This window comes from Acinonyx jubatus, chromosome D3, assembly GCF_027475565.1.
Source record: "Acinonyx jubatus isolate Ajub_Pintada_27869175 chromosome D3, VMU_Ajub_asm_v1.0, whole genome shotgun sequence".
Taxonomy (NCBI): Eukaryota; Metazoa; Chordata; class Mammalia; order Carnivora; family Felidae; genus Acinonyx; species Acinonyx jubatus.
The window spans coordinates 87,500,745-87,514,220 of NC_069392.1; positions in this window are offsets into that span (position 1 = coordinate 87,500,745).

The window sequence follows — 13,476 nt, forward strand, 5'->3', positions numbered from 1 at the left end:
GAGATTGAAACTCTGGGAGTATGTAAAAGCACTAAGTTGGCAGGGTGAGCTTGAGGTGGTTGAAAAGAGATTGCATTTTCTGAAATAAAAATATAATGTCCAGCACTGATGTTATTGCAGGAGTATTTTCAAGAGCAGCGATTTATTATCAATTATGGCATGAAATTGCTGGTGATCAATGAAGGTCTGATTTATTCATTTGATGTGCAGTTGGTCAATTATCACCCTCCAATTTCAAAATATTGAGCTCAGATCCTGAAGGGAGATAAGGACTGCTTCATTTCACTCTTGAATGATTTCTTTGGTCATCCAAAAGAAAGATGGCGGGCTCTAGAAAGAGACAGCAGCTGGGCCTCTCAAGGAGGCAGGCTGAGAGTCTGAACATTGATGTCCCCACACTCCACGTTCTTCGAAACGCCCAACCCGGTCTCCTCACTCCATCCCATCCCTCCCCACCTATGGGAGACAAGAAACAGTGAAAGCTGTCACCTAAACCCTCTGGATTCCTACGGCGGCCACCAATCTCAGAGCCACGTAGCCTGTAGCAGCCAATCAGGCCCAGACTGCAGAAGTCAGCCACCACCTGCTTTCTCCTCAATGGAGACTGTTATTCAGAAACTGTATCATAATCTCCAGGGTACCGGGCAGGAACGAACCTCTTAGCACAGCGACTGGCACGAAACGCATGCTCAGTGAGTCGCATTTCTTATTTAACCGCGTGTCCCGTAAGTGAAACAACGTATCCGTGTTTGAGAAAGAAGAGAGAGAAAGAACACGCACGCCCCTTAGGGGAAGGATGTGTCCTTCATTTCCCTGAAGTCTCTGAGGGAAGTGTTCAAGGCCATGAGGAGGAAACAGGGCCTGAAATGCAGACTGGACACAGGCAGGGTGTCCGTGGGCAGCTTGGCCCCTCTCTCCTCAAGCATCTAAAGTCACTCCTGAGGGGCACACTTGACAGATCCAGGCTCCGAGGTCACCAGATGCGGGCAGGGCACCGCATCCTTGGAAAGGCACGATTGCCGGTGTTGCGGACAACCTCCCCTCCCATAGGAGGAAGCCATTCCTGCGTGTCCTTGGCGGGGGCTGGGGCGCACTGTATCGGGAACCCGATCTGCTCCCTTGCTTACAAGAGGACTTCCTCAAGTGCATTCCGGCCTCAGGATGTCCTCCTCTGAAGAGTTACTCGGTGCAATGGTTTGAAAACAGCCCCCCGGAGATTTTGCATGGATCTGAAGGATCTTAAAAGCTCTGCAATAAAGGAACTTGTTTTACTTTGTTCAACGGACCATGTTCCAAGTGTCTCTAACCACAGAGCTGTTTTAAATCCTAATGCCTGTTGACACTCTACCAGACTCCATTTCGTAAGTATGTAAAGAGGCTGAAGAGACAACATATCGGGGCCTTCAGAAGGGAAAAAAATCACGTCTTTATTGCACTCACCGCTACGGAAACTGTAACATTGCCTTGGATTATTAGTGGAGGCAGCCCACCCAGGTGAACAGGGCCTGGGCCTCGGGTCTCTAGCACTGTTTCATTTCACATACAATTGTTGCAGATGTCATTCATCACCGCTTCTAAATTATCTTAGTCATTGATGCACCTCAGACGTCATTTCATTCATTAATAAAGCACCTATGTTAGCATATCGCAAATTTATGCTTTCAAAGTCGATAACTGCATTTTTAGACAATTTGTTTCCTTTATAAATTTAGCATATTATGCATTTAGAAACCTTGATCTAAGAATGGGTCCGTGGACTTCACCAGATGGCCAAAGATCCAGGGACAGAAAAGGTGAGCAACCCCTGTTTAGTTTGCCTTTGAGAGGCTGACCAGGCAGGCTAGGTTGATCAGATGCACTGTTTTCTTAAGAGTCTAAGGTTATATCAAAAGCGGCCCGTGGAAACATGAGACCAGCATGTGACTAGACCACAGGGACAGTGGGGCCCTAAAGATCTGGAAGAGCCCTGTGAGGTGAGGGAAGGGCAAACCATCAGGAAAGAGCTCAGAGGCCACACAGCTCCCTCCACCCTCATTGCCAAGAGAGTGCCCTGTGGGTCTCAAGGTCCAGAGCTGGGGCACCATCAGCTACGGGATACCCCATCCTGCATATTAAGAAAATGTGCAGAATGTGGAAGGGACAGGAGGAGGCTTGTTAGATGGCATTTTTTCTAGGACTCATTCCAAGTTAAAAAGAACAGTAAGACACTCAAGGGTCATCTGAGAGCAAATGCTGGAAATGCATGATCACAGCATTCACATCAGGAAACATGTGAGACAGCTTGGGGCCACTCGCTGACAGACTTCCTTCTGCAGTTGGCAGGGCAACAGCAGACTTAGATTCAAGTTCTCCTACGGCCCTGACAGCAGTAAACCTCACAGCGACTTTATCACTGAAGATGAAATTGTCGTGAAGACGACTGAAAACAGGATGGGGGCATCCGGATGGCTCAGTCAGTTAAGCGTCCAACTCTTGGTTTGGGCTCAGGTCATGATCTCGCAGTTCATGAGTTCAAGACCCACGTCGAGCTCTGTGCTGACAGCACAGAGTCTGCTTGGGATTCTCATTCTCCCTCTTTCTCTGCCCCTTCCCTGCTCACTCTTTACCTCTCTTTCTCTCTCAAAAATAAAATAAATGAACATTAAAAAAAAAACTTAGGGATGCCTGGGTGGCTCAGTCGGCTGAGCGTCCGACTTCGGCTCAGGTCATGATCTCGCGGTCTGTGAGTTCGAGCCCCGCGTCGGGCTCTGTGCTGACAGCTCGGAGCCTGGAGCCTGCTTCGGATTCTGTGTCTCCCTCTCTCTCTGCCCCTCCCCTGCTCATGCTCTGTCTCTCCCTCTCTCTCAAAAATAAATAAACATTAAAAAATTTTTTTAAAAATTTAAAAAGAAGGATGGAAAGTCACCAAAACATCATGTTATCACATGACAAGTAATTGTAGGACAAACAATTGTTGCGAACTATTTATTAGACAAATCTAGCATAGGAGGGAGGAGACAGCTGGCAATAAACACAGTTATTACGCAGAGTATATCCACTGGAAGAAGAAGGAAAGAAAAATCCTCATCCGAAGCAATGGTTTTCCTTTTGAAAACAAGTATTTTTAAATCACCAATGTCTGGTCCAGCAACACAGAGCAATTGAATCAGAAAGGTACAGGATTCCCAGATTTCTCAAAGTTCCCAGGAGATTTTAATGTAGCCAGGAAATCACACGCTGGACTTACTGTTAGCTCAACCCACCGACTGTGGGCAAGATTCTCAGCTCGGGGCACCATGAGGGCCAGGACTCCAAACAAGTTAAGCAGCCTGTATTTAAGGAGTTTGCATTCAGTCCAGCAGCTATGATGTCTTTACCAGTAGGAATATCCAAAGCAACGAACTTTGCCCTTCTTAACCAACCTGCTCATACGTGATTCCAACAGCTCTACTCCTGATTGTGCTGTGCCCCAACCCGGTGAGCCTTGTGCACAGCACTTCCATCCTGCGTGACATTTGCTCATCAAAGAACAATCATCCTGCAGGGCCCTTGCAAGACAAGTCCAGAGTCCAGAGTCCAGAGAACCAGGATCCAAAGTGTGGATTTCCACTTGGACTGTAGCCCTTGGGACATCCCTTTACCTCACTTCTCAGAGTGTGTTTCTCCACTTATAAAATAGAAATGATGAAAACAACAGTGTCGGATGGTAAGGATTAGATGGAAGAATGTGGATAGACTACTGCCATATATTAAATAAGCCAATCGTGAGAGAATTTTTTAGGTTTATTCATTTATTTTGAGAGAGAGAGTGAGAGAGAGAGAGAGAGAGAGAGCATGAATAGGGGAGGGGCAGAGAGAGAGGGAGAGAGAGAATCCCAAGGAGGCTGCATCTGTTCTGTCGGCTCTGCAGGGCTCGAATGCAAGAACCATGAGATCATGACCTGAGCCAAAATCAAGACTCTGTTGCTCAACTGACTGAGTCACGCAGGTGCCCAGAAGTTTTTTTTCCTAGTAAGAAACTCTTTCTCATCTATTTATTGTCACTATAATCGGAGCCAATTTCAATGTAGCTTATATGTACTGAAAATTGGGAATATCTCAACCTAAAAGTTTACAGTTATATGCATCAGGGACTGAGTACGCTGCTCTCCAGGAAAAGGAACTGAGATTCAGAGGTGTCTGAACTCCCACAGCCAGGAAATTTTCCTTTACTCAATACCACTTACAAGGCAGCCCTAAAGGGACTTGTATCTTGATGCACATATCAGTTATTTTGCTAGGTCATCACAGGTGCCTAAAGTGTAGTGTGATGTGGTTTCACAACATAATTACTCAAGTTAGGAGGAAAATGTTTTCTTAAAAAGTTGCATTTGAAAAACAATTTCATGCTTACCGTCATTTGGTACATTTCATTTTTCCCTAATTAAATTCACTTAGTGACTTAGAGCAAAATAATTCCCTTAGCAAATAGTCCTTTTTCGCTAACAATATCTGTATGTAATGAGGATAGAATAACATAAAAGTTCTCTTCTAATTTATTCTATTATTATCAAATGCGAATTGAGATAGATCCATTTGCATATTTTAGAAGGCTATTCAATGAATTAGCTAATGATAAAGTACTTTTGAATTTCAAAACTAAATAATATTAATGGGGAGAAGAAAGCACATTAACAATTCTTCATTTCATACTGTCAACCCAATAGAAGGAAGATAAGGGACAGAATATCATGAGGATTGCCTGGCAGAAACAGAAGTAATGGTAGTGTCACCGCAGACCCCTAATGTTCCTCTGCACTTGGCTTGTAGAAACTATGCTGATGACCTAAATCAGTGATTTATGTATGGTAAATAATCAATTATTGACCTGCTTTCTCCTCAAAAAAAAAAAAATCATTCCAGTTATCCATCACTGTGTTCAAATTATCCCCAAACTTAGGGACTTAAAACAATCATCTTATTTTGCTCATCATTTTGTGGGTGGGGAATTCAGGAAGGGCTCATTTAGCAGTTCATCTCTGACCCACGGGGTCTGGGGCAGCTGGGACTAGAAGATCCTTTTCTGAGACAGCACCTGAGCATTCTCAGTGTGTGTATGTCTCTCTCTCTCCATCCCCCTCTCCCTCTCTTTCTCACTCTCACACACACACACACACACACACACACACACACACCTCCCAGAGCCTCTCCACATGCCTTGGGCTCTCATAGCATGGTAGCCTCCGGGCAAACAGATTTCTTACATGGTGACCAAGAACTCCAAGATCAAACTGTTCCCTCAGGCCTTGGCTCAGAAGCCGGCCTGGCATCACGTCTGCAGTATAATTTTGGTGAAAGTGATCACAGAACCCACCCAGGTTTGAGGGAACACAGACCCTCTAATGTCTCAAAAAGTAGAGAGTCAAAGATTTGTGGCCATATTTAATCTGCCACAAATCTTTAAGGCAGTGGTTCTCAATGAAAGCAAATGTATACCCTAGAGGCCAGTTAGGGATGTCTGGAGACATTCTGGTTATCACAAACCGGGAGGTGGGTGCTACTGGCATCTAGTGGACAGAGGCTGAGAATGTTACTAAACACCCTACCACGCAGAGGACAGTTCTGCAACAGTAAGAATAATCTGGCCCAAGGTGTCCACAGTACCAAAACTGAAAGCACCACTCTACAGTGTTTCTGTAGAATAAAAGTGACAAGTTATTGTTCTGCATCCCTCTCTCCCAAGATGCCCCTTGGGATTCTTCTAATCCCTACAGTTGGGATGAGAACAGAAACAGCATCCATAGGAAAGTCAGCGTTATTCTATGATTTATATACAGTGGAACCATTGAATCTCTGATGTGTGCCAGGTGCAATGGGGAAACCAGAGATCAGTAAGACCTGGATGTCTGACCTCAGGAAAAGTATAATCCAGTGATGAGGTGGGTGGAATAGCAGGAGGACAGGTGCGAAAGTCATTATCTGCAATACAGAGAAGAGCGAAGGAAATACTCGACAGTATGCAAGCTCCACAAATTCAGGAACTTTGGCTTATTTTCTATTTCCAACACTTATATCAGTTCCAGACACACTGCAGTGGATCAATAATTATTTGTTGAATGGATAAATGGGACTGAGTTCCTATAAGGGGTAGAATTTGAGAAAATGCCCAGCAGAGCTCCTTGTCAGGAAGGTCAAGTGCACTGTCACCCAATCCAAGGTGCCACTTGCCTTCCCAGCCAAAGAAACATGACACTTCTGTCTTGGTGTGCCCTAAAAGTGGAATCAGAATAGTTTAGGGCATGGTGGATAGTAGAGGTACAAACAAGAGTGTGGGTCTCAGTGGGAAACTAGAAACTAGGGTCAGGGTCCACTGCTTTGAGGACCTCATAGCTTCTCTTTGTCTACTGTCTGTAGAAGTTCTTGGCTGTTTCCCCATAGTGGTAAGCAGTTTGACTCACATAAAAGGGCAGCCAGGAAGGGGAGGTGCACCAAAACCCACTCTTGAGCAGCCCAGTGATGAGGCAGAGAAGAAAAGAGGAAAGAACGTAGGAGCATCCAAACTGGGGTTACCCCAATTACACTAGGAAGTAGCTTCAAATTAGGAGACTGAGATCCTGAGGCCTGAAACAAGGGGACAAAGGGCCCACTTGGAGCCATTTGCTCCCAAATCAAAAAAAGGATCTGCAGTGTCCTTGAAGGAAGACACAGCTTTCTTTTGGATTAGAGCAGACACCACACGCTGCTTGGATGGCTGACTTGGTAAAGGAAGCATGGACAGAACTTTCAATAAATAGGGTCAACTCTGGGTCAACTTTGATTCTTTTTTTTCCTCAGGTCGGTTAAATTTTTCATCCTAAGTATTAAAATCCTATAATTAGTAGAAAGGAATATAGAGGAATATTCCCATACCTTTGCAGGGAACTACTTTTAAATTCTGATAAAAACATAGAACCTGTAGAGAAGAAGACAGACAGTCTGAATTGCTAAACCATACTCAACACATACAAGGACGGCCCCTGTGCACCAAGTCCACACAGCTGAATACCAGAAGGCAAATTGGAAAAAGCCTACAGAAGATATGCTATACAAATAGTCAATATGCTTAACATATGTTTTAAAACTCTGAGAAATAAATAACACTGTAGATGACCACCTGATGAAAACATAGGTAAAGAACATGAATAGACTAATTACAGAATTTCCAGTGAGTATATGAAAATATGTTCTTCACAGTATAAACAGTACAAACCAAAACCAACAAAATGCAATAATTATCCACCAAATTGGAAAATGGCAAAAGAAATAAACAGAATATACATACAGAATACAAATTGCCAGATATTTTTGAGAGCGGTTTGGCAAAGGCTTTCATAATGTACAACCTTTGGAACCCAAAATTTCACACATAGAAATTCATCTTAAGCAAATTACTGCATAATAAACAATGAACAGAAGATGTGTATTTGCTGTTTATAAAAAGAAAAAATTATATACACCTGGCAATTAGTTGAGTAAATTATAGACAACCTAAGTCATAACAAAATTTCCATTTATAATAACATATGTATATTTGTTGATATTGAAATATGTTTATGATATATTAATTGAGAGGAGGACACAGAAAAGTCTTTATAATATGATCCTGCTTTGTTTTTGAATTGATAGTTGGAGAAAGAACTATAAAGTCCAAAATATCCAGAAATTTAATCACTGTTTTCTCTGATAGGTGAGTGACATTATGACTGAATTTTGTTGATTTGTCCGAATCTTCTGCAAAGAACATTACTTATGTAATTACTTAAGTGCTTACAAGAAAAACAATCCTGATTACAGTTTAAAAGTACAGAAGATGCATCTTAAGATTGTTAACCTTAAAAATAGACACTGCAGGTAATTTCGCCAGCAAAGGATGGGTTTATTCAGGAAGAAAAGAGAATTGCAATCCGGGACAAACAAGTTGCTGCAAAACCCTAGGCAAGTCGGGGGGCTGGGTGGGGAGGACAAAGGAGAGGCATGCTTTTGTAAGTAGGAAAGGGGTAAGTTGGAAGAGTTGCTACGAACTAAAGGTCCATTGGAGGAAATTCTGAACACCAGTGGAGGTGTTGCCGGGGGAAGGGAGAGGAGGAGGAAAGCGCCCTCCTTCTGCAGGAGCAGTGGAGTAGTATCCATGTGCGAGTTCAAATCCCTAAGGCTGGCTCTTCCTGTTAGTTCTGCCACTGCCCACCAAAACCTCCCAACTGCATCTCAGGGAGGTTTCCGATGTCTAATTTTCACAAGATTCTGAAGGAAAGGGGACAGCAGATAAGAACGTGTGGCTATTGTGAGAACTAAGCCCACCAACCCAATCAAAGGAGGGACCCAGAGACTCAGAGCACAGTGAAGCGAGGCTTGAATCCACATTCTTGCAAGAGCAGGTGTCTGATGGACAGGCACACCCGGGGCAGTTAGAGCGGACAATTTATTTCCCAGCCTGCAAATCCCTTCCTTAGTTCCTCATTGGCTGAGTCCTAAAGATGTTACAGACTTACCCAGACATCGCCTATGTAAGGCAAAAAGTAGTCTGGAACAAATGTACGATCCCCGAGGTGACACAGAGACTTTCAGTCCCTCCGCCCTTTGTTATTTGGCACATGCTCATTGCAAATCCCACAAAAATAAGCCCGTGAAACAGAGAGGGGAAGAAGAACCAGGAAGTGAAGTATCTAAAGGTTTGGGACTCCCTTGGGGGGTGGGTGTGTTTGTACATATTTCCAATAGGTTGTAAACCTGCTGTTAACTAGACAGCACAGTTTTTATTTGGTATTTCTGAAAATGAATCATCTCCTTTACTTCTCACAGCTATCTATGATAGGCATTTCCTTCAGGGGAGAAAGAAAATCTTTTCCTTCTATCCTTCTAGGTTCTCAGCGGGGATCCCTGTTACAAGAGACAAATGAGAAAAAACTCGAACTGAAGTTTATTAAGCTGTGTACTGATGTGGAATGTTGGGGTCCAGGAGCATGATCAAGAGAGGACAGTTATTGTGTCTTCCGCTAAGTGAAGCAAGTCGGTCAGAGAAAGACAAGCCATCTGATTTCACTCATATGTGGAATTTAAGAAACAAAACAGATGAACTTGGGGAAAGAAAAAGAAGAGAGAGGGCACAAAACATAAAATAGACTCTTCACAATAGAGAACAAACTGGGGGTTGCTGGAGGGAGCTGGACAGGGGATGGGCTAAACGGGTGATGGGCATTAAGGGGGGCACTTGTTGTGATGAGTCCTGGGTGTTGTATGTAAGTGATGACTCACTAAATTCTACTCCTGAAACCAGTATTATTACACTATACTTTAAGTAACTAGAATTTAAATAAAACTTGAATCGTTAAAAAAAAAAAAAAAGAATTCTTGAGATGTCTTCGGTGCAAAAAGGATGGTTTTATTAAAGCAGAGAAACAGGACCAGTGGGCAGAAAGAGCTTCACTGGGGTTGTGAAGAGTGGCTGATTATATACTTTTGAGTTGGGAGGAGTTAGGGATAATGTAAGTCTCTAAGCCGGGACCTTGAGGGGCTAGCTGTTGTTAGGACAAGGTCATGTACTATGGTCGCTCGAGTCAAACCTTTGTCTTGAGACCTTCAGATGTCTATCAGTGGGCTATATGCCTGGAGGATGATTGCTAACCTGTATCTTAAGCGTGGGGGTAGAGATAAGGGAAGTTTCCAAAGGGATTTTCACATGTTAAAGAAGACTTATGGGGCGCCTGGGTGGCTCAATCAGTTAAGTGTCTGACTTCAACTCAGGTCATGATCTCATGGTCTGGGAGTTCAAGCCCTGTGTCCCGCTCTGTGCTGACAGCTCAGAGCCTGGAGCCTGTTTCTGATTCTGTGTCTCCCTCTCTCTCTGCCCCTCCCCCATTAACACTCGGTCTCTGTCTCTCTCTCTCAAAAGTAAACAATAAAACATTAAAAAAAGAAGAAGACTTACAGGATCCTGGAGGTCAGGCTAATGTCAAGCTAAGGTTGTATTTTGCCTCTAGCAAAGCATTAACATCGAGTGGTTGAATTCTTGGAGGAAGGTCACTCTGCCTGCCTCAAGGACTTTTCAAAGGGCTATAGTTGTAAGGAAGTTTAATTTTTTTTTTCTATATTTCTTTTGCCTTTGTTCTCCACATCGTGTATCTCCCATAAACATGAGAGAAGTAACTGCAAGAGGTGGCCAGAACTAGGGCTATAGTACCACCCCTAGCTAAATCAAAGGATGGAGGGTGTGGGAGTGGTGAGTTGTGGGAAGGTGAGGAAAAGTGTGGTAAACAAGGGTAAAGTTTGTCATGCCAATTTAAGTCTTTGCCTTCTCCACTAACTGGCCTTTTGTGATTAGAGACATCTTTCTCTTCCTGGTACACACTGGAGAGAGACCCTTACAAATGGAGAGATTTCCTTTATAAATGTAAATTTCCCTTACAAAGGGGTAATTTCTACTCTGTGCTCAGAGCTCCTCCAGTGTCTGTTCTCAAAACAATCAGTTCAAAATAATCCTTAAGCCCAAAAGGCCTATTGGGGGTAACATCGTCTGGTCTCCTATATACACTTGGTTCTCCTTTAATAAACCATGATTAGGATTCAGCATTATATGTCCACATCCCGTTGGGCTCCAACCACAGGAATACTTTATTACAGATGAGTGTTAACATTTACAAATTTTAATATTAATTGAGCTAAAAACATTTTTCTCAGGATACACATTGGTTTTTGATAATCTAAGGCATTAATTGATCTTAAGTTTTATATGCACAAAGAAGTTGTCAGTAATCATTCCCAAGGACAGTCTATAATAGCAGGTCCTATAATTTGTCTTCAGAGAATGTTTGGTTGTTGTTTGTGGTTTTTTTTTTTTTAATTTGAAAACTTCTACAATTTATTTGCCATCGTTTATGGCACCATCTTAAAACTTCAACAGGGATCGGGCTGACCTCTTTTCCATTGCAAGGAATCTAATAAAAACTAAGTAAAATTCACATTTTAACAGCAGCAATGTCTTAGCATCAGAAAATGACTGTCTTTCTAAATTTGCAAACAATCCTCCTGGGTAATTTTTGGCCTTTATTTTTAATTAGACTCAATATTTGAGAACTCATTTATCCACTGCCTCAAAAAATTTTAAATTTCTGTTAAATAACTGAAATGAGTCATGTTTTATATAATTCTCTTCTCCTCTTTGAAGATGATGTTGCCTGATAGGTGGCTGAAGTGGGAAGTTGAGAAACCTAAAAGCTCCCTCATGGGATTCCTGTGAAACCTCCTGAGACTTGTACCTCCTTCCCAGCTTCATGTCTATCCAATTTGAAACACGGGGGGAAGTTTCCACTTCTTTTCCACCATATAAGGATTAACTGAATAATCGGTCAACAACAGAATTAATACTGACCTTTGTAGACTCAGCGCTCCATACGTATTAAATGGGCAAGTTCAGTTAACAGTACAACTTTGTGTTTAGAGAAGACTCGAGCCCTTCAGAGTGCAGAAGTCACTTCCTGCTGCTCACCGTGGAGTGGACAAGGCACACTCCTTAAGGGCCCATTTTAACCTAAAGCCATGTCTAATAATGTACCATGTTTTATTTTTTTAAATACTGTTTACCCATTGCACGTGACCTTATGAGTGCCTGGGACACCAACTCCACTGAAAGACAGTGATCATTACAACGATGGACCAAACCCAGAGAACACAGGAGAAAGGTAACTTCCTGCAACATGAAGTGAAAATATCTATTAAACTCCCCCTAACACTAGTTTAAGGCATAGCTCCTGCCTTTAGAAAGCTTGAGTTTTGTCAAATGCATGTAGCTTCAGGGCACCTGGGTGGCTCGATGGGTTAAGCATCCAACTCTTGATTTTGGCTCAGGTCCTGATCTCATGGGTTCATGAGTGCAAGCCCCATTTTTGGCTCCGTGCTGACAGCATGGAGTCTGCTTGGGATTCTCTCTCTCCCTCTTCTCTGACCCTCCCCTGCTCACGCAGGCCTTCTCTCTCTCTCAAAATAAATAAATAAACTAAAAAAAAAAAACACATCATTTCAACAAAGAAACACAGAATGGTCCCACATCTATGCAGACAAGAGGGTATGTCCCTCCCACCATCTTCCCTTTCCTAGGTCTACCAAAAGAGACAGAAACAAGATTAAAGGTTGTAACTCCTAAATTGAAGAACTGCCTTCCTATATATTTTGCCTTTTCCTTCAAGGAACAATTTTCCACAGATATCCTTTGCCCAATCATGCAAAAGAGTAAGTGTATTTGAAATGTGTGTGTGCACCTGCACACACGTGCACACACACATTCTGTAGGAACTGTGCAAAAGGCCAAAAGAGAAGCAATTTATCTGGGTTTACATTCACTGTTTCTTTGGTTCCTTAAATATTTTATTAATGCCCCATGACTCACTAAATGCAAATATATGAAAGGAAGGCACTCATATGAGAGGAAATGTTTGGTTCAAATAAACTATGACTTCAATCTATCATTTATTGAATTTGAATAAACAGAAAAGGCCTCTAAACCTTTTGAATTTTAATTCATTTTTATGGCCTCCTTATATTCTTCCAAAGTGCCTTCATACTTATATGTAATATAATGAACTATGCACCTGATTCAAATTCTTTCATTGCCCAGTTAGAGGTGGAATTTGAGTTAGCTGACCAGCCGGATAGCGTACTAGCAGCTGTTGTAAATTTAAATGCGTTTTCACAGGAAAAGATAGACTTCATACTGGAGAGTTTATTATGCTGTTTATTGCACACATGGGGACTGAGTTTCATTACCTGCCCACCCTGGTCAAAAATAGAAGAAAATGTCCATGAATCAATCTGTGTGAAAGAGGCATTTGGCTTGTATCTTGATTGGGGAGTGCCAGCTATTTATAAAATTAGTTTGATCAAAACAATGAGCTAAAAGGCTAGCTGAAATAGAGCCACCTTTTAACTGGGTACCACCTACTCCCCAGTGCAAAAGCCTTTTCTTTTCCCAGGCTGGCTGGGCAAGTAAGTGCTCTGAAACAGAGGGGTCCGGCAGCATGGGACTCACTGACATTGTCAGTGCCAAATCTAATGGCCAAGTGGGAGGCTGCGTCTGGATCTAATAATAGAAAGAACTTTGGAGAATCTCTCAAAGAGATCGCAATAGCATTTCCTGAAAGAAAAACACAAGAGCAATGTGTCCTACACTTTGAGAGATTATTTTAAGAGTATGTTGAAAGCTGAAGGCTGGGCCTTTCAAGGGCACCCTGCAGAGTGCCCTGACCCAGGCTAAGCTGCATGAAAGGCAAACTGTCACTTCTGATGGGCCCATGAAGCCCCTCTGCCCTCATTTTAGGTACGGTACAGAAACTCTTAATGAAAATAGCACTAATGGCCCCTGATGAGGGAGCATAAGGCCAGCGGAGGGCAAAGCACAAGGTAACAACACCCCCTCCCCCCCACCAGGTGGGACATGTGTGATAGTCCTCAGGCGCTCCTGGCTGTCCAAGGACAAAGGAAAGGACAGAA